The following is a 22,801-nucleotide window of genomic DNA, read 5'->3' as shown; positions in this document are numbered from 1 at the left end:
TCTTGCACAAGCAACCATTACAACATTGATCAAGTGTAAGTTGAAGGAGTATGGTCTTAGTATAGTGGTATATTCATTTTATGTGTCCGCACCCACTGTCATGAGTATTGCATTTTTGTACTGTTCATACCACATATAATTACCAAGTGGACAAATTTTATGAACATTTGAAATATCCCTCTCCGTGAGCAGCGAACTTAAAAAAAAGTCTCGGACCCGCAAGGTGGCCCCTCGTTATGTATGTTTAAGATATTGGATTTACATCAGGAGCCATAATCGGGGACGGAGACCGTAAGTCTCGGGATTCGCGTGCACCTATGATATGGGACAATTTTTCTATTTTTAGAACAAATTGCGCCATCCTGACGTCATATATCCGCGCGGATTCACGCACATGTCGGGGGCTCTCGCGTGGAATGTTGTCACGTTGCGTGATCAAATGGTGAGAGTTGAGAGATTCTCTTGCGTATTTTTCACAGCGATGGCAGGGAATAAGGCAGGGAATACGAACCCGATTATGGCTCCTGATTTACATGTATTTGTTTCAATGTGTTGGTGATTCACTGCTGAAAAACTGACACTGAGGTTGCACATCATGTAAAGTAACATCCTTTTTGTGGTGTGAATTGAGTAATAACCTCGTATTTTTCATGACTTCACGATGATGTTTAAGAACAGCTAAGATTAAACACATTTCCAGGAAGTGTCAGTTTGTAGACAATATACGGACGCTACTCTGGCTCAGAGTACAAAATGAGAGAAGTCAAGGTCTCTGAGCATGTATTCAGAGGCATATAAAGCTTGCAGTTGCGCGCCGCATGGCTAAAGCTAGGTTGCTTATTGAGTAGTGGTAAATCGATTTTGTTTTTTCATGAACAGCTACATGCATATCACAGTGTAACACCAACATATATTTTTTTAACAATAAATCATGTTTATGAGTGCTATGTATAAACTTAATTGAATTATTCAAGTACAGATAGCTAGACTACCAAAATGCTGTCCACACTGTTAAAAATGCATGTCCACATATCGTTATAGTAGCGGAACTATGCGCGGCCAGCGGAGCCATATAGGTGAGAGAATTTGGTAGTTCAACGATGTGAAAACTTTACGCTATAACGTCACCGTAGGAACGGTCACTACAGGTAAACTAATGTGAAATGTCACATTGTGCACGTCATAATGGCGCATCGCGGCATAAAGCTTCAAAGGTCTTGTTTTCGTTCACAACACAGAAAAGGTTTAAGAGGCAACAGACAGGAAATTCATGGTGTAGAGAGTCATAAAAACCTTTTAGATGCAGAACACCTAAAGAATTGTTCTTCCCTTCGATGGTCGCAAAGCCATAACGATCAATGCGCTTTCAACTGTGTTTTGAACGCAAATCGCAAATTTAATGCAGCTTTGGGGACTGTAGAAAACAAAATGCTTATGAACAGCATCGCTTCGAAGTTGGATCCGATATTTTAAAGGACTGATAAAGCTACGGCCGATAAAATGACTGCAAAGTTGTCGACAAAAATAATATTCAAATTACGCTTTAGCGTGAATAATTTACTGAACACGCTGAATGCATAACCGCACGTCTTTGAATTTTTGGACGATTTTTTTTGCTTCTAAATTCATTTTTTGGATTTATATTGAATGATAATTGCTTTAACCAGTTATTCATTCGGCCACCTTTCGTTGAGAATTTTATGCTTTAAAAGTTAAGTAGGTTTTCTATTTGACCCTCCCACGTATTGATTTTTATATTGTGCATATGGAGATTTCACCTTGGATGGGGGGGGGGGGGGGGGGAGGCCCCACGTGAAAAGGTCGGGGACGTTCGTTGTGTCGCTTAGGAATGTAAATGACAGATTTTAATTTTGTCTCGTTTAGGGTGTTCAGATGTTGCTATATTTAGCTGTCAAGGTATCTTTGAGGGTTAATTTTTTCGCTTGAAGGTATAATAATAAAAGAGTTGTCTGTCCGTGGTATCTTTTAGGGGTCAACTAAAGTTCGGGAGCTTAGTTTATGGGAGCTCCGCTTTAAGGCTTGCCTAAATCTACATATAAATCTATTACATTTGTGGAAGTAAAATGGAAATGATTTCCAATCTTTTGTCGTATCATACCGAGCTGTAAGAAACTATCTTAAGCCGTCTTAATACATTTTCGTTATGTAGATTGGGGAACGTTTGGTTAAAGTGAAAACGGTAAAAAAATCAAGCGATGGTAATGGTAACTCCCGTTTAAGAATTTATGCCAGTTTTAAAAGAGTTTAGAGGTACGGTGATACCAAAACAAACAACTACTAGAAATAAATTTCTATAAATAGACTGATAACCACTTTTTTTTCAAGAAACATTGAGCATTTCAGAGGGAAATTCTTTCCAAGATTTTTGATGGTACGATAATAAAGCAAACTGTGGAAACAATTGAGAGGCATCGATCTTTACCAGTAAGCACTGAGAGAATCATTGACCACAAGGTTGAAGAGCAGTAGGAAGACCTTAAAAGAGCTGGAGGAGAACAGTAGAGGTAGAGGGATGGCAGGCAGGATGGAATGACTGGAGTATCACGAGAGCGCTAGCCAGGGATGCTGCACAAAAGAAACAGAATGTCACGGACTTATGCATCTACTGGTGAAAAGAGCAATGAAGATGATGATGATCTGCACAATTGATAAATGGGAAAAGAGAATTGCCGATACTTCGTAAGCATAGAATAGCCAATAACCCTGGTATCATCATACAACATCTTTTAGTCAAAACTACCTGAAGTTGTAAGAAGTTAATATTTACAAGCAGAGTAACTGACTTGCCTATGTTGGAGGCCTAAAATAGCCATGAGCTCATTGTAATTACTACTATCCCCTCTGGTACGTTCTGCTTACGTTTGTTGCATTCTTGGATTAAACTCTACTGTTGGAGCCAGATTCTGTCTGTTTTTTTAGTCTCCAAAGACTTTACCTATTATAAAAGCTTTCCCAAGACAAAAACATCTCTTTTCTCGTTAGATCTGAAGAAAAGATGGTGACGTAGTTTAAGGGAGCAATCTCCTGCATGAGTGAATAATTTTTGTAAAATGACAAACGAACCGTTTATGTCAAAGTAAATCAAATAGCTCCGTGTAGTTCTGCACATTATCATTTTGTTTAAATTTTGCCCATAGATAGCATTTTACCTAGGGTGTAATAAATTCTCCGTAAACATAAAAAACACACCTTCTTCTCCTCGTGCCATTTGACTCTTCAGGTTTTCACTGATGGCTTGTTCTTCACTTGCCATCTGTTCTAACTCACTGGTCGTTTTGTCTGAAGATAAAGCGTTGTATACTATTTATAGTTGAAATACATTCAAGCTAACCCATTCATGCAAGAAAAATATGTTTTACGTTCTGCCTACATTTTTCTTAAACGTATAAAAATTAAATAATAGGAAGAGAGATTCTAAAGCCTAACAAAACTTTCTCAGTGAGGGCTTTTATTTCGGTTTTCGGTCTTGGACGAAATTTATTGCGGTTTTGTGGTTTTTGGCGATTTTTTGCGTGCTGTTTCGGTTTCTAATAGGCCCCTACGCCCCCCTTAACATAGAAAATGATCTCACTGTTCACCCTCCTTATTTAATAATCTTCAATAAATTAACAGCACTTCCAAGCAACGTTAAAATATCCAAGATTAGATCATTTGTTTAGGGATAAGCATAAAGAATTACCAGCATAAAAGCAATGTTTTGTGAATTGATATTCGGTTACACCAAGAGTGGTGGGACACCGGATACTGCTATCCCGTCTTTTACGTTCTCCCTATATTTTTGTTGCGTTCTTGGATGAACCTCTTCTGTTGGAGCCACATTCCGTCTGTTGTTTTGGTCTCCAAAGACTTGACCATTATAGCAGCTTTCCCAAGACAAAATCCATTGTCAAATAAATTTCTCCTTGCACGTTAGATTTTAAGAAGAGATGGTGACGTAGTTTCATAGAGCAATCAACTGCAGGAGTGAATAACTGATCTTCTTTTCATGTATAATAAAAACCAATTGTCAAAATTATGTCAAAGTGAATAAAATAGCTCCGTGTAGTTCTGCACATTATCATTTTATTTCACTTTTGCTCTTAGATAGTCTTATACTTGGGGTGAAATGAATTCTCCGAAAACTTAAAATCTACACCTTCTTCTCCTCGTGCCATTTGACTGAAGACTGGTGCTATTTCATTGATGGCTTGTTCTTCTGTTTCCATTTGTTCTAAATCACCGGTCGTTTTGTCTGAGGATAACAAGTTGTATATTAATTATAGTAAAAATACATTTAAGCTAACCCATACATGCAAGAAAATATGTTTTACCTGGTCAGTCTATCACAGTATATTCTTGCCTTCATGTCACCAAACATTTACCTTAAGCAACTAAAGAAAGCCCGCAAAAACCAGTCCTGGCAGGTTGAATAAGGTACAGAAAATCACACTTTTCAGAGGTAGCACTACTTTTCAGAGGTAAAATCCCACACAGCAACTGATACTTTCCTTTACTCTGGGCTCATACTCTTTCCAGCCCCATATACATGTATTGCAACCAACAAGAATCATAGATTATTCAGCAACATTGATTGATAATATCTTTATCAATTCAATTGAGCACTATACCATCACTGGTAACATAGTACATGATCTCACTGATCACTCTACTTATTTTATAATCTTTAATCAATTTACAACACTTCCTTGCAATGTTTAAATATCCAAGAGAGATTAGATCATTTGTTTAGGGATTAGCATAAAGAATTACCAGCATAAAAGCAAGTGTTTTATGAATTGATATTCGGTTACGCCAAGAGTGGTGGGACACCGGATAGTACTATCCCTTCTTATGCGTTCTGCCTATATTTTTGTTGCGTTCTTGAAGTAAACTCTTCTGTTGGAGCCTGATTCTGTCTGTTGTTTTAGTCTCCAAAGACTTGACCCATTATAACAGCTTTCCCAAGACAAAATCCATTGTCAAATAAATTTCTCCTTGCACGTTAGATTTGAGGAAGAGATGGTATCGTAGTTTCAGAGAGCAAATCAACTGCATTAGTGAATAAGTGATGTTCTTTTCACGAATAATAAAAGCCAACTTTCAAAATTATGTCAAAGTAAATAAAGTAGCTTAGTGTAGTTCTGTACATTATCATTTTATTTCACTTTTACTCTTAGATAGCCTTAAACTTGGGGTGAACTGAATTCTCCGTAAAGATGAAATCTATACCTTCGTCTCCTCGTGCCATTTGACTGAAGACTGATGCTAATTCGCTGATGGCTTGTTCTTTTGTTTCCATCTGTTCTAAATCACCGGTCGTTTTGTCTGAGGATGAAGTGTTGTATGTTAATTATGGTAAAAATACATTTTAGTTAGCCCATACATACAATGAAATACGTTTTACCTGCTCAATCTATCACAGCACATTCTTGCCATTATATCACCAAACATATACCTTAAACAACTAAAGAAAGCCCGCAAAAACCAGTCCTGGCAGGTTGAATGAGGTACAGAAAATCACACTTTTTGGAGGTAACGCTATCTTTCAGAGGTAAAATCCCACACAGCAACTGATACTTTCCTTAATACTCTGGGCTCATACTCTTTCCAGCCCCATACACATGTATTGCAATCAACAAGAATCACAGACTATTCAGCAACATTGGTTGATAATATCTTTTTCAATTCAATTGAGCACTTTACCATCACTGGTAACATAGTACATGATCTCACTGATCACCCTACTTATTTTATAATCTTGAATAAATTTACAAAACTTCCTTGCGATGTTTGAATATCCAAGAGAGATTAAGATCATTTGTTTAGGAATTAGCATAAAGAATTACCAGCATAAAAGCAATTGATATTTGGTTACGCGAAGAGTGGTGGGACACGGGATACTACTATCCCGTCTTTTATGTTCTCCCTATATTTTTGTTGCGTTCTTGGATAAAACTCTTCTGTTGGAGCCACATTCCGTCTGTTGTTTTGGTCTCCAAAGACTTGACCATTATAGCAGCTTTCTCAAGACAAAATCCATTGTCAAATAAATTTCTCCTTGCACGTTAGATTTGAGGAAGAGATGGTATCGTAGTTTCAGAGAGCAATCAACTGCATTAGTGAATAACTGATGTTCTTTTCACGTATAATAAAAACCAACTGTCAAAATTATGTCAAAGTAAATAAAGTAACTCCGTGTAGTTCTGTACATTATCATTTTATTTCACTTATGCCTTTTCCAAAAACATAAAATCTATACCTTCTTCTCCTCGTGCCATTTGACTGACGACTGGTGCTAATTCGCTGATGGCTTGTTCTTTTGTTTTCATCTGGTCTAAATCACCGGTCGTCTTGTCTGAGGATAACACGTTGTATATTTATTAAAGTAGAAATACATTTAAGCTAACCCATACATGAAGAAAATATGTTTTATCCGGTCAGTCTATCTCATTACATTCTTGCCATCATGCCACCAAACATTTACCTTCAGTAACTAAAGAAAGCCCGCAAAAACCAGTCCTAGAAGATTGAATAAGGTACAGAAAATCACACTTTTGAGAGGTAGCACTACGTTTCAGAGGTAAAACCTCACACAGCAACTGATACTTTCCTTAATACTCTGGGCTCATACTCTTTCCAGCCATATATACATGTATTGCAACCAACAAGAATCACAGATTATTCCGCAACATTGATTGATAATATCTTTTTCAGTTCAATGGAGCACTTTACCATCCGTGGTAACATAGTGCATGATCTCACTGATCACCCTACTCTTTTTATAATCTTCAATAAATTTATAACCCCTTGTTGCAATGTTTAGATATCGAAGAGAGATTAGATCATTTGTTTAGGGATTAGCATAAAGAATTACCAGCAAAAAAGCAAGTGTTTTGTGAATTGATATTCGGTTACGCAAAGAGTGGTGGGACACGGGATACTACTATCCCGTCTTTTACGTTCTGCCTACATTTTTGTTGCGTTCTTGGATGCAACTCTTCCGTTGGAGCCAGATTCTGTCTGTTGTTTTAGTCTCCAAAGACTTGACCCATTATAACAGCTTTCGCAAGACAAAATCCATTGTCAAATAAATTTCTCCTTGCACGTTAGATTTGAGGAAGAGATGGTTACGTAGTTTAAGGGAGCAATCACCTGCATGAGTGAATAACCGATGTTATTTTCATGTAAAATGAAAACGAACCGTTAAAATGATGTCAAAGTAAATAAAATAGCTCCTTTTAGTTTTTCAGATTAGCATTTTATTTCACTTTTGCTTTTAGATAGTCTTATACTTGGGGTGAAATGAATTCTCTAAAAACATAAAATCTATACCTTCCTCTCCTCGTGCCATTTGACTGAAGACTGGTGCTAATTCACTGATGGCTTGTTCGTTTGTTTCCATCTGTTCTAAATCACCGGTCGTTTTGTCTGAGGATGAAGCGTTGTATATTAATTATAGTAAAAATACATTTAAGCTAATCCATACATGCAAGAAAATATGTTTTAATCCCGATCCGGTCAGTCTATCACAGCACATGCTTGCCATCATGTCACAAAACATTTACTTTAAGTAACTAAAGAAAGCCCGCAAAAACCACACCTGGCAGATTGAATCAGGTACAGAAAATCACACTTTTCAGAGGTCGCGCTACCTTTCAGAGGTAGAATCCCACACAGCAACTGATACTTTCCTTAATACTCTGGGCTCATACTCTTTCCAGCCCCATATACATGTATTGCAACCAACAAGAAACACAGATTATTCCGCAACATTGATTGATAATATCTTTTTCAATTCGATTGAGCACTTTACCATCAGTGGTAACATACTACATGATCTCACTGATCACCCTACTTATGTTATAATCTTCAATAAATTTATAACCCCTTGTTGCAATGTTTAGATATCCAAGAGAGATTAGATCATTTGTTTAGGGATTAGCATAAAGAATTAGCAGCATAAAAGTAAGTGTTTTGTGAATTGATGTTCGGTTACGCAAAGAGCGGTGGGACACGGGATACTACTATCCCGTCTTTTACGTTCTGCCTATATTTTTGTAGCGTTCTTGGATAAAACTCTTCTGTTGGAGCCAGATTCTGTCTGTTGTTTTGGTCTCCAAAGACTTGACCCATTATAACAGCTTTCCCAAGACAAAACCCATTATCAAATAAATTTCTCCTTGCACGTTAGATTTGAAGAAGGGATGGTAACGTAGTTTCAGGGAGCAATCACCTGCATCAGCGAATATTTATGTATGATAAAAAAAAAAAATGTGAAAATTATGTCAAAGTAAATAAAGTAACTCCTTGTAGTTCTGCATATTATCATTTTATTTCCCTTATGCTCTCACTGTAGATAGCCTTACACCTGGGGTGTAATGAATTCTCCGTAAAGATGAAATCTATACCTTCTTCTCCTCGTGCCATTTGGCTTAAGACTGGTGCTGTTTCAGTGATGGCTTTTTCTTGTGTTTTCATGTGTTCTAAATCACTGGTCGTTTTGTCTAAGGATAACACGTTGTATATCAATTATAGTAAAAATACATTTAAGCTAGCCCATAAAAAATAAAATATGTTTTACCTGGTCAATCTATCACAGCGCATTCTTGCCATCATGTCACCAAACATTTACCTTAAGTAACTAAAGAAAGCCCGCAAAAACTACACCTGGCTGATTGAATGGGGTAGAGAAAATCAAACTTTTCAGAGGAAGCACTACCTTTCAGAGGTAGTATCCCACACAGCAACTGATACTTTCCTTAATACTCTGGGCTCATACTCTTTCCAGCCCCATATACATGTATTGCAACCAACAAGAATCACAGATTATTCCGCAACATTGATTGATAATATCTTTTTCAATTCAGTTGAGCACTTTCCCGGGGGGGGGGGTACTTTGGGAATGTCCGGGTGGGGATGTGCCGCTGGGACCCTGGAACCCTTAGCCTATACCAGAGCGAGTTCAGCTGCATTTTGCTACCCTATACTAAAGTAAACTCCCCAAATCCCCCCATCTATCGAGACTGTTGAGGCTGATTTGCATAAATTTAAACTTGCCGATTTGATTTTTTTATATTTTGAGTGGCAATACCTGGTTTCCTTAGCCTAGATAAAATCTTTACCGAACTAGTCAGTTTTGTGAAAAATGATGCCCTATTCTAGACCAGAACGCTCTGATTTATATACCCTTTCCTATAGTGAACTGCTTGAAAACCATACCCTTCACAGCGGCACATACCTATATAGCCCATATATGGCAGTGCCCCCCCCACCCCGAGCACTTTACCATCAGTGGTAACATAGTACATGATCTCACTGATCACCCTATTTTTTTTATAATCTTCAATAAATTTACAACCACTTCTTGCAATGTTTAGATATCCAAGAGAGATTAGATCATTTGTTTAGGGATTAGCATAAAGAATTACAGTAGAACCCCGTTAATACGGACACCAAGGGGACATGCCAAAATGTCCGTATTAACGGGGTGTCCGTATTAACCGGGGTCCTCGGAAAAAAGTCAGGGACACGTGTTTTATCGATACAAACACTAAGGCCGACACTTGTACGGCAACAAAACGTTTTAATTGTACTGTAAATTACAAATCATTAACTGTGTCATTCTCGGTGAAATTTTGCCTTTGCAACCAGAGCCGGAAAATGGTGAGGACAAAAACGCAGTCGCCGTGCTAAAGGAAAGTCGAGTTATCGGCCACATTCCATATCACCTTGCAAACACCAAAAACCGCACTGGTATAGTCACCCATTTTGTTTCAAAGCCTACTAATCGAGGATCAGTTGAAGTATGTGGAAACGCAGTTAATCGGGGCGGAGGCCTTGGTATGGAAATACCGTGTGTTTATATTTTTGATGGTCCTAGGAAGCACGTGGATTTACTTGAACAATTAATAGACGTTGGCAACAACCCAGCAATACGAACGGAGGCCGATGTTGATAGCGGCAAGCATAAGATGTCAAAGAGGAAGAAGGCTACAAGCAAGGAGTGTAGCAAAAGACCAAGAAAGTGAAACTTTTGTGTAAGCGTATCAGGCAGAGAACTTTATATAAGGACTGCAGACTGGGTAATGCACCGGAAGAAAGAACTGGTCAAATGCGTCATGCTATTTTGCCACTGTTTCATTTAGTAATAAAATTGTATCAACCCGCCGAAATCTGTCATAATTTGACCAGGGTACAAAATCTCTAATTAGCACATAATCATGACAATGACAATAGGCAATGCACAGATACAAACAGTGTCCGTAATGCGGGGTTGACGATGTATAAGAGTTTGTCGCTCGGGACACAGAAAAGTGTCCGTTGTCCGTATTAACGGGTGTCCGTAATAAGCGGGTTAATTTTAGAAAAAATATATGAGCTTTTCGTCGGGGAAAACGAAACTGTCCGTAATATCGGGGTGTCCGTATTAAGCGGGTGTCCGTAGAGCGGGGTTCCACTGTACCAGCATAAAAGCAACTGTTTTGTGAATTGATATTCAATTACGCGAAGAGCAGTGGGACACGGGATACTACTATCCCGTCTTTTACGTTCTGCCTATATTTTTGTTGCGTTCTTGGATAAAACTCTTCTGTTGGAGCCAGATTCTGTCTGTTGTTTTGGTCTCCAAAGACTTGACCCATTACAACAATTTTCCCAGGAAAAAACCATTATCAAATAAATTTCTCCTTGCACGTTAGATTTTAAGAAGAGATGGTGACGTAGTTTCAGGGAGCAATCAACTGCATTAGTGAATAACTGATGTTCTTTTCATGTGTAATAAAACCCAACGGTCAAAATTATGTCAAAGTAAATGAAGTAGCTCCGTGTAGTTCTGCACATTATCATTTTATTTCACTTTTGCTCTTAGATAGCCTTATACTTGGGGTGAACTGAATTCTCCGAAAACAGAAAATCTATACCTTCTTCTCCTCGTGCCATTTGACTGAAGACTGGTGCTGTTTCACTGATGGCTTGTTCTTTTGTTTCCATCTGTTCTAAATCACCGGTCGTTTTGTCTGAGGATGAAGCGTTGTATATTAAGTATAGAAGGAATACATTTAAGTTAACCCATACACGCAAGAAAATATGTTTTACCCGGTCAGTCTATCACAGCACATTCTTGCCATCATGTCAACAGACATTTACCTTAAGTAACTAAAGAAAGCCCGCAAAAACCAGTCCTGGCAGATTGAATGAGGTACAGAAAATCACAGTTTTTAGAGGTAGCACTGCCTTTCAGTACATGGTAACGTAGTTTAAGGGAGCAATCAACAGCATGAGTGAATAACCGATGTTATTTTCATGTAAAATAAAAACCAACCATTAAAATGATGTCAAAGTAAATAAAATAGCTTCGTGTAGTTCTGCACATTATCATTTTATTTTAGTTTTGCTCATTGATAGCCTTTCACTTGGGGTGTAATGAATTCTCCGTGAAGGTAAAATCTCTACCTTCTTCTCCTCGTGCCATTTGACTAAAGACTGGTGCTGTTTCACTGAGGGCTTGTTCTTGTGTATCCATGTGTTCTAAATCACTGGTCGTTTTGTCTAAGGATAACGTGTTGTATATCAATTATAGAAAAAAATACATTTAAGCTAGCCCATACATAAATAGAGGATATTACACGGTGGCGAGAAGATATGAATTTTATGTTCGAGTGGCAAGAACATAAAATTCATATCTTCGAGCCAACGTGTAATGTTCTTTTTATTATATGGAGAAACCAATTCAACAAAAGCAAAAGGCGGGAATCGTGACGTCATTGAACGATACGACACTCACAAAGGTGACATACGGAAAATACGCCACTCGGGTCCCGGATGAAGTGGCGTATGGAATCTACGAGTGGTTTAGTTCCTAGTGAAACACTCTTCTCCATATAATAAAATAAAATATGTTTTACCTGGTCAATTTATCACAGCACATTCTTGATATCATGTCACGAAACATTTATATTAAGCAACTTAAGAAAGCCCACAAAAACCACACCTGGCAGATTGAATGAGGTACAGAAAATCACACTTTTCAGAGGGAGCACTACCTTTCAGAAGTAGAATCCCACACAGCAACTGATACTTTCTTTAATAGTCTGGGCTCATACTCTTTCCAGCCCCATAAATATCGATTACAACCAACAAGAATCAAAGATTATTTAGCAACATTGATTGATAATATCTTTTTCAATTCAGTTAAGCACTTTACCATCAGTGGTAACATAGTCCATGATCTCACTGATCGCCCTACTTAGTTTATAATCTTCAATAAATTTACAACGCCTTCTGGCCATATTTAAACATCCAAGAGAGATTACGTCATTTGTTTAGGGATTAGCATAAAGAATTACCAGCATCAAAGCAAGTGTTTTGTGAATTGATATTCGGTTACGCCAAGAGTGGTGTGACAGCGGATACTACTATCCAGTCTTTTACGTTCTGCCTATATTTTTGTTGCGTTCTTGGATAAAACTCTTCTGTTGGAGCCAGATTCTGTCTGTTGTTTTGGTCTTTAAAGACTTTACCCATTATAACAGTTTTCCCAGGAAAAAAACCATTATCAAAAGAATTTCTCCTTGCACGCTAGATTTGAAGTAGAGAGGGTAACGTAGTTTAATAAGGGAGCAATCACCTGCATGAGTGAATAACTGATGTTCTTTTCATGTATAATAAAAACCAACTGTCAAAATTATGTCAAAGTAAATAAAGTAGCTTCGAGTAGTTCTGCACATTATCATTTTATTTCACTTATGCTCTTAGACAGCCTTTTACTTGGGGTGTAATAAAATCTCCGTAAACGTAAAATGCATACCTTCTTCTCGTTGTGCCATTTGACTTTGCAACTTTTTACTGATGGCTTTTTCTTCCGTTTCCACCTGCTTTATGTCACTGGTTGTTTTGTCTGAGGATAAAGAGTTGTATATCAGTTCAGTAGTTGAAATAAATCTAAGCTAACCCATACACACAAGAAAAATACGTTTTACCTGGACAATCTATTACAGCACATTCTTGCCATCATGTCACGAAACATTTATGTAAAGCTACGAAAGAAAGCCTGCCTAAACGAACTCTGGTAGATTAAATGAGGCACAGAAAATCACACCTTACAACCTTTCAGAGGAGAAAACTTCAGTAGTAAGACTATAACAGGCAGCTACATGTAAAATAAAATCATAAATGTATTTGAAAGACCTTCACCCAGACGTCATTTTCGTAACAGTATAAAAGGTTCAGACAGGTTCAGTCGTTTTTAAAGTGCACCTAGCCCCCAAATTTTTTTTTCGCTAAAACGAATCTACACGTTATTTGAAATGCGTCTGCGAAAACATTTGTGGATTCGGTTAAATCCTCGATTTTCTGTGCCCCGACGAAATCTCGCAAATAGCCCCAGAACACCGCCATTTTGTTTCACGACTGAGTTTGAGGAGAATGGGTCCAGCGGCTGTTGTGACGTCTACCCAGGAAGGTCGAATATCTCACGTCCTCTCATTTCCTTCAGGATGGTGCAATACACATTAGAAAAGTGCGCAGAAATGCCTTCCAGAAGTGCTATCGGCTGTTGCAGCAATATCCCAGATCTACAAAAAGATATACTGTACAATTTACTGGCGATGATCGGTCAGTGGAACAATAAAGACATAAACGATGGTTGATTTTGTCGAACCGAAACAAGCGAACTGCGTCTGTAAGAACCATTGAAGAACTCTCACTGGAATTTGTTCCGCAGACTTTCAAACGCTGTTTTCAAAATTTTCTGCTTAAAGATAACCAGCAATTTGTCGAAATAGTACCGACAACCTATATCTTCCAGTCCCGCAGTATTTATAACGTAGTCGGCAAAGTGTGATCAATGCAATCAAGAAGCGTTACGACCAAATATAATGATGTATAAATGGGTTGTAACTGTACGCCGCCAACCAGCACTCATTTCTCTTTCGATTTAGATAAAGTCGAAGATTAATCCTCAAGAATTACATGATAACAAAATTGTTACATTCACAGAGTTTTTCGAAGGTTTGGAAATCAGCAGTGCGACAAACATTCTATACATTATGTCGAAAATATGACTGCGTAACATTATCTGCGGACTGCTTAGGGAACACATCCTTTTCGCTTATCCGACGAATTACACTGCAAACTCTGAAAAAAAATTTACACTGGTTATTTGGAGTTCCGCCTTAAAATGTGTGACAATGTGAAATCGGTAATTATATGAAATGTTTCCTTCCGCCTCGCTTCCCGCAGCTTCAAAAATACAGGTCCAAAGAATTCTACGATTTCCAATCGATCGAAGCCAGTGTTTTGGAGGTCATCAGCTCTCGAAAACTGCAACACTTACGTCGCTCTTATAAACATGAAGCATTCCAGAAAGTAAAACACAAACTGGATTTAATAGAACAACCATACCTTGACAAAATACATTCTCGCTAAGGACAAAGGTAAACGGGCTATAAACACGCGTGGGAGTCTTGTGTTTAGGTGACGAAATTACCATCCAATGCAAAGCAGTCCTTGAGTTTTCTTTCCTGCTTTTCGTTTGCCTACCCCTCCACTTCGTATCTAGCTTTCCATTCCTAACATACAAGCAGCTCGTCCGCAAAGAAGTCTTCTCCGTCGTCGCTTGAAATATTGCAAATTGTTCTCAAAGCTCTAAGCAGTGAGTTCACAGTTATCGAACGTGCTCGATCGAAGTTTATTTCGGTGTCTTCCTGTGGAATGTTGTGATCTGTGTAATCGCTCCTCCAGTAGTTTTCCAGTAGTTCGGTCGGATGAAACACGTTGTCAGTCGCTTGAATTAAAATAGAGTTGCGTTCTTGAGTTTTGGCTGGTTTATTGGCTCTAGAATATTACACTGGCGACGAGGTACGGACAAAACCATGGCATTGATCGGGAAAATCGAGGAATACAACGAGAACGACAGCTGGATTGAGTACACCGAACGGCTCGAGCAGTATTTCGCGGCGAATGAGATTACGGACAACAACAAGAAACGGGCGGTTCTGCTCAGTGTGTGTGGAGCGAAAACTTACAAACTCATCAGGAATTTGGTTAATCCAAGGAAGCCTACCGACAAGTCGTTCGTAGAGCTAGTTAATTTGTTAAAAAATCATTTGAATCCTAGACCATCATCTATCGTGTATCGCTTCAAGTTTAACAGCCGCTTTCGTCAGCAGGGAGAAACAATACAAGAGTATGTCGCCGAACTGAGGAATTTATCCGAGCACTGCGACTTTGGCGACCAACTGGAGAAAATGGTGCGTGATCGACTGGTTTGCGGATTGAACGACGAACGGATACAGCGGAGATTGCTTGCTGAAAGTCAACTAGAGTTCAAGAAGGCGATGGAATTAGCCACCGCGATGGAAATTGCCGACAGGAATACACGTGATCTGATTGCTGGAAATCTGAGTGAGAAACCCAAAGAATCGCAAGTTCACCGCGTGACCCAAGACCCACCGAAACAGCCACCAAGGAATCCGAAAAGGCCGACAAAAGAATGTCATCGTTGTGGAGGACGATTCCACGATCCTGATAAGTGCAGGTTTAAAGACGAAGAGTGCTACAAATGCCGTAAGAAGGGTCACAAGGCAAGCCAATGTCTCGGTAAGCGTAAACCGGAGTTTCGAAAGAGCGGCAAATTTGAAAATACACATCACCTGGAGGCAACAGACGAGTCGGGTGAGGAAGAATGCGAAGAATACACGATGTTTCACATAAACGCCGTGGAGAGAGAACTGTTTCGAGTCGAGCTACAGCTAAACGGAGTTCAGACGAGCATGGAAGTGGACACTGGCGCCGCTGCTACGATCATCAACGAAGAAACCTACAGGAGAATTATTGCAGGGAATCTGGTGAAGAGTCGAAAGCAATTGGAAACTGCTAAAGTGAAGCTCCGAACGTACACAGGTGAATTAGTCAAGGTCATAGGAACTTTGAATGTTATTGCGAAGTATGAGAAACAAGAAGTAGAACTGCAAACACTCGTGGTGGAAGGATCTGGGCCTAACTTACTGGGAAGGGACTGGTTGAGAGTTCTGACACTCAACTGGAAGGAGTTGTTCAAAATGCAAGTTGTCTAAAACAACCAAGGGTCTTCACTTGAAAAATTGGTTGACCGGTACTCAGAAGTGTTTAGAGAAGGACTTGGGACCTTCAAGGACCCAAAGGCGAAAATTCATGTGGAATCAGAGGCACAACCAAAATTCTTGAAGGCGAGACCAGTGCCATATGCTATGACAGGGAAGATTGAGGCTGAACTCAGGAGGCTACAAGATGAGGGAACGATTGAACCAGTTCAGTTCTCGGAATGGGCTGCTCCCATTGTACCTATTCTGAAACCAGATGACTCAATTCGCATCTGCGGAGACTACAAAACAACTGTCAATCAAGTTTCAAAACTGGACAGTTATCCTATCCCGAAGGTTGAAGACCTCCTGGCGACACTAGGAGGAGGTGAAAAGTTCACGAAGTTGGACATGAGCCAAGCCTACCAGCAGCTTCTTCTGGATGATGAATCTAAACAGTACACCACCATTAACACACACAAGGGGTTGTTCCAGTACAACCGCCTACCCTACGGGATATCGTCAGCACCAGGAATATTTCAGCGGAACATGGAGAATCTAATGCAGAACATTCCTTATGTAATCGTCCGGGTGGATGACATCCTAGTGTCCGGAGCCTGCGATGAAGATCACTTAAACAACCTGAAAGAAGTCTTGAAACGACTAGCAAGTGCTGGCTTGCGACTTCAGAAAATCAAGTGTGTGTTCATGGAACCTCAAGTAACCTACCTGGGTCACAAGGTCAGCAAAGAAGGTATTCAACCATTGGATGACAAGGTCGAAGCGATCACCAATGCACCAGTGCCCAAGAATATGTCGGAACTCAAATCGTACCTAGGCATGATTAACTACTACCTAACCTGTCGAGCGTGTTGGCTCCATTGCATGATTTACTACGTAGAGACCCGCTGGCATTGGGGTAAAGAGCAGATGCAGGCTTTCCAGAAGTCTAAGGATTTCCTGAAGTCCTCTAGACTCCTTGTCCATTATGATAGTCAGAAGAAGTTAACCTTGGCATGCGATGCATCACAATATGGCTTGGGAGCTGTTCTCTCGCATCGAATGGATGATCGCTCAGAGCATCCAATCGTATATGCTTCCAGGACACTGTCCAATGCAGAAAGAAATGATTCCAATCTTGAGAGAGAAGCACTTTCCCGGGTATTTGGTGTGAAGAAATTTCACCAGTACATTTACGGCAGACATTTTAGTCCAGTGACTGATCACAAACTATTGGAATCATTGTTCAATGAGAAGAAGGCCACACCGCCTATGGCAGCAGCTAGAATTCAGCGTTGGGCCTTGACTCTGGCTGCATACAACTACTCCATTGAGTACAAACCAGGACCAGAACATGCCAATGCTGATGCCCTCAGCCGACTACCATTGCCGGTTAGTCCGTCAGCCACACCTTTGCCTGCAGAAACTGTGTTTGCAATGGAACTCCTCAATTCAACACCAGTGAGTGTGAATGAGATTAGAACCGGAACCAGATGTGATCCAATACTGTCACAAATAATCACGTTCGTTCAGCATGGTTGGCCTAATCACAACTCAGATGAAGCATTGAAGCCCTACTTCACTAGGAAAGATGAATTAAGTGTTCAAGATGGATGTTTGCTGTGGGGCAATCGAGTAGTGGTACCCCCTAAGGAAAGAGCAAGAGTGGTAGAAGAGTTACACGAGACGCACCCTGGAATTTGCCGTATGAAGGCGTTGGCGAGAAGTTATGTGTGGTGGCCAAAAATGGATGCAGACTTAGAGCGGAAGGTTCACCAGTGAAGTCCCTGCCAGGAAAACAGGAAGTCACCGCCAGAAGCCCCTCTACATCCCTGGGAATGGCCTCATAAACTCTGGGTTCGACTCCACCTAGACTATGCGGGTCCGTTCCTTGGAAAAATGTTTCTCATTGTGGTGGATGCCCACTCCAAGTGGATGGAGGCGTTTCGAATGAATACATCAACTTCAAGTGCTACCATTGAGAAATTGAGAATCGCTTTCGCGACACACGGCCTACCGGAAATTGTCGTCACAGACAATGGCAGCAACTTCGCGAACAAAGAGTTTGGTGATTTCCTCAAACAGAACGGGATCCGTCACATCAGAACAGCACCCTACCACCCATCGTTTAACGGACTGGCTGAGAGAGCGGTACAAACATTCAAGGAGGGAATGAAGAAGATGAGTGGAGGAAGTGTAGAGACACGAGTTTCAGAATTTCTAGCTCGTTACAGAATCACCCCGCAGACTTCAACAGGAGTGTCCCCTGCAGAATTACTTCTAGGAAGGAAACCCAGATCAAGACTAGACCTAGTCTACCCGGAAATCGGAAGGAAAGTGCGACAAAGCCAAGCTTCTCAGAAACAGGCACATGACTGGCACGCTAAGGAACGCACCATGTAGGAAGGGGAAGCAGTTTACCCAAGCAACTTCCGAAGAGGACCAAGGTGGTTACCTGGAATCTTGAAAGAGTCAACGGGTCCAACTTCCTTCGCAGTTCAGCTAGAAGATGGCCGACTCTTGAGACGTCACCAAGACCCCCTTATACCGCGATCCTGCATTCCCCAAGCGCCTATTGCTGATCAAGAGGGTCCAGCAGACCCAATTCCAGCATCGCCAGCAGCTGAACAGCCAGAATTGCAGTGGGAAGAAACCTCAAGGGAGCCAGCTGTTCCTGTGCAATCAACTACCCAAGGCATTCCCGAGAAGCGTTACCCTACTAGGAACAGACACGCCCCTCGATACTTGGCTGATATTGCCATTAAGTGACTTTTTAGGTTATTAGGACAGAGACACTTAAGGACTGCAGGCTAAGTTTGTCGTTGATTTATTGTACTAGTTTTCATGGCTTAGTGAGGGAGTGTGGAATGTTGTGAGCTGTGTAACCGCTCCTCCAGTAGTTATCCAGTAGTTCGGTCGGATGAAACACGTTGTCAGTCGCTTGAATTAAAATAGAGTTGCATTCTCGAGTTTTGGCTGGGTTATTGGCTCTAGAATATTACACTTCCGAATCGAAACCTAACTCTGACTCCAGTGAAGAAAAAGAAATGATTCTGAAACAAAACTTGGACGTTTTAGTCCTAAAATATATTGGAACGATTAGTTTTGTTTTCCATTTTCTCGAGTAAATACAAAGAGCTGACTGAGGCGCCATTGTGTTTGGTTCCTGGGTAGACGTCATCAGCAACTGCCGCCCCAGTCTCCCTGAAACGCGGTCGTGTAACAGTTCAAGCGCGACTTTGAAAGGGCATAGAAAATCGAGGATTCAACCAAATTCAAAAATTTTTTCGCCCAAATGCTTCAAATAACAAGTGGATTCGTTTTAGCGAAAAAACAATTTTGGGGGTTAGGTGCACTTTAACAGCGGTCTTGGGATGTTCTTCACCAAACAACTTGATTCTGATTTCAAGAGCACGCTTGGCTGACTCAGGAGCGGCAGTATAATCCATCAGTGAATGTTATGTAACCCCTACTAAATGGTAACTGTCAGCGGTCTTGGGATGTTCTTCACCAAACAATTTAAATTCTGATATCAAGAGCACGCTTGGCTGACTCAAGAGCGGCAGTGTAATCCATCAGTGAATGTTGTGTAACTCCTACTAAATGGTAACTGACAGCGGTCTTGGGATGTCCTTCACCAAACAATTTGATTTTGATTTCAAAAGCATGCTTGGCTGACTCAAGAGCGGCGGTGTAGTCACGTAGCATGGCATTTCACTCCGTGAACGGGCTCAATCTTGGCTTACTACTACTAATTCTGGAAGTTCTAGCGTTACTGATAACAAGTAGCTATTACGAAGATGACAACAGTTCCTTTTGAAAGCGACTGCACTTACATTTTATCAAAATATCGGCAACAACGCCAAACGAACGCCGCCATTTTGGGACTGAAGACAATCTCAGCAGCCCCACCGAAGAATTTCAAACGAAAATTTCACCACTCAGTGATGAAATACACCACAAATGGTGCGTCAACTTTCAATTCTCTCAAGTTATGTTGGAGCTTGAATTTTCAAGGCTTGGGATGTTAACCCAAATCCCGGCCCAACTGCCTCAAGCGACAACAAGAAGGGCAAGAAAAATGAACTCTACCCTCGAATATCTCTACCAGGAAATGGTCTCAAATTAGGGTACTGGAACAAATAATTTAACGGACACTAAGTTGGAGCAAATAAGGTTATTACTAACCGCAAATCATTATGAAATTGATGTGCTTTTCGTCCTCGAAACCTTCCTCAAGCCAAACAAACCTGACTACGTTCTACAAATACCTGGCTACACGTTTTTCAGGAAAGACCGACAAGGACTGAAGAAAGGCGGCGGAATTCTTGCTTATATCGCCGACGGATTTTAAGTCGAAAGAAATACAAGCCTGGATAAAAACGAACTTGAAACCATTTGGTTACAAATCCATCCATACGAATCAAATCGTCTGATACACCGTAGGAGCTGTTTACCGCCCGCCTTCATCAACTGCGGACACATATGCCAGACTAGAGCTTAACATCGAAGCAGCGTATTTAAGAAACCAAGAAATACATGTTTCTGGAGACTTGAACATGAACTTCTCCGTCACTGCATGTAAAAAACATCGATTAGCGAAAGCCTTTAGAAGCTTAAATTGGAGTCAACTCGTAAATGAAGTTACACGTCCTGTGAGCTCTACATGTCTCGACCACATCTATACAACGCATCCGGGTTTCATTGCTGATATTTCTGTGCCAAACATTGGTCTTTCGAACCATCTACCGAAATTCGAATTTGCAGGAGGATAGGACACTAGATACGCGTGCGAAAGGTCAAACCACAAATCTTATTAGGAAAACAAAGAGGAGATTTTTTCGTTAAAAGATCGACGAGAATAAAGGAAATCCGAAAGGTGTCTGGAAAGCTGTGAAATCTTTAAGCGGGACAAATTAACCTCGAGTTCGTACCAGCGAAATAACTGCAGAAAATGGAATTGTCAGCAACGAAGCCGCCATCGCAAACAAGCTAAATGAATATTTTGTCGCATCCTAGAACAAATTGGCAACAACAAAGATGCTGGCGTAGATTTTAAAAACACAAAGCTGACAAACTTTGTTCTCTCAAGATTAAATGCAGACGCGGTTTACAACATTCCTCTGTTAACACCTAAGCAAACCATCGATATCATAGATAAAATCTCTAGTAACAAGGCCTCTGGGTACGATGGCATCAGCGTACGCGTACTCAAGAAAATTGTGCCGGTGTTTGCGAGTCCTTTATGCAAATTGCTTAATCTGTCAATATCGGCAACTGAACAGTTTTCCCAATCATTGGAAAATAGCTTAAGTCACACCACTGCACAAAGGAGGAGCACGAAATGATATCAACAATTACCGTCCGATATCTGTTTTACCTGTACTTTCGAAAATTCTCGAAAAGCACGTGGCCAGCTCTCTTTCTAATTTCTTATGCAATAACAACTTATGACACGAGCTGCAATCAGCCTTTAGATCAGAAAAGTCTACTGAAACAACCCTGATCACACTTACGGATCAGATTCTAAATAACATGGACAATGACGAAGTGACAGGTCTGGTTTTTATAGATTTCCGAAAAGCTTTTGATGTGATTGATCATGACCTTTTCTTAAAAAAGCTGTCGATCTACGCTGTTACTCCTTCTTCTGTTGCCTGGTTCAAATCCTACCTGTCTGAGAGGAGGCAGTTTATTTCGTTAGGGAAAACTACGTTGACGGTAAAGCAGGGTGTGCCCTGAGGGTCAATTCTAGGTCCGGTGCTTTTCCTTTTGTTCGTCAACTATATGCCCCTTCACGTTCAAAAGTAAACTATGGACATTTACGCAGACGACACCACCTTGTCTTTGAGTTCAAACTGGAAAACCATACCATCATTAAATCAAACATTGTTACAGGACCTGAGTGAAGTCGAGAGATGGGCTAGCGAGAACAAATTGTATATGAATATCAAACAATAAGAGCTTTGTTGGTAACGGGGAATCGTGTACGGAAGCACATGGCCCAAGATACAGAAAAACCGAAAGCAAAAACGGATAACGGAGAAATTGAACAAGTCGCAAACCATGAACTTCTTGGTATGATCATTGATGAATATTTAACTTGCGAAGTGCATGTCGATGAACTTTACAACAAAATTTCGGAGCAACTTGGCCTTTTACGCCATATTAACCCCTACTTAAAGAAAAACCAGAGAATAATCTATTTTAACGCAGTAATAAAACCACTAATCATAAAAATTACAATTTCCTCGATTGTGATTAGTTTAAAAAAACTCCTATTTTCCACTAGTTCACTTGCCAAGTTGTTATCGGACAGTTTGTTACTGGACAGTTTGTTATCGGACAGTCCAATAAGCCAATCACATTCAAAGTTGTAGTTTAAATCAACCAATCACATTCAAAGATGTAGTTACGTGCGTGCGTGCGTGCGCTTTTGTGTTTTTGGCGCCTAATTGCTGGTAGGAGGCGCGGTGGCCTTCGAATGTTTACATCTCCTTTGTAGGTATTTTAACGCAAATTTTCCCTGTCTTTCATAACTTGGCTACTCTTCTTTTCTCGAAAATTGTAATTTTTATGATTAATTGGTAATAAGACTTCGTGTCGTCCAATTTGGTCTGTAATCATACTCGTGATAAACAAATCGGACTCCCGCTGCGCGGTCGTCCGATTTTGTTGTCACTCTTATGATTACAGACCGAATTGGACTCCACTCAGTCCTGTTACCTTTACTTATTATGTAT

At 40.2% G+C, this 22,801-nt stretch overlaps 1 protein-coding gene and 1 pseudogene across 2 annotated transcripts in view; one reads left to right on the top strand and one right to left on the bottom strand.

The window, feature by feature from the left end:
- LOC145498197 (uncharacterized) overlaps positions 1-22,801 on the top strand; it is a 358,759-nt gene that overhangs the window by 250,822 nt on the left and 85,136 nt on the right. The gene's annotated exons all lie outside the window — the stretch shown is intronic.
- Positions 1-22,801, bottom strand: part of LOC145498163 (uncharacterized) — a 59,460-nt pseudogene that overhangs the window by 4,185 nt on the left and 32,474 nt on the right. Inside the window, exons 4-11 of the transcript XR_014050784.1 lie at positions 12,806-12,895; positions 11,452-11,547; positions 10,920-11,015; positions 8,409-8,504; positions 6,260-6,355; positions 5,230-5,325; positions 4,157-4,252; positions 3,211-3,300 (exon numbers count right to left, since the gene is read on the bottom strand). The product of XR_014050784.1 is annotated as an uncharacterized LOC145498163 (transcript). The remainder of the gene's footprint in view (positions 1-3,210; positions 3,301-4,156; positions 4,253-5,229; positions 5,326-6,259; positions 6,356-8,408; positions 8,505-10,919; positions 11,016-11,451; positions 11,548-12,805; positions 12,896-22,801) is intronic.

Source organism: Orbicella franksi, chromosome 9 (assembly GCF_964199315.1).
Source record: "Orbicella franksi chromosome 9, jaOrbFran1.1, whole genome shotgun sequence".
In the NCBI taxonomy this organism is placed as follows: domain Eukaryota; kingdom Metazoa; phylum Cnidaria; class Anthozoa; order Scleractinia; family Merulinidae; genus Orbicella; species Orbicella franksi.
This window is presented reverse-complemented; position numbering and strand designations above follow the sequence as displayed.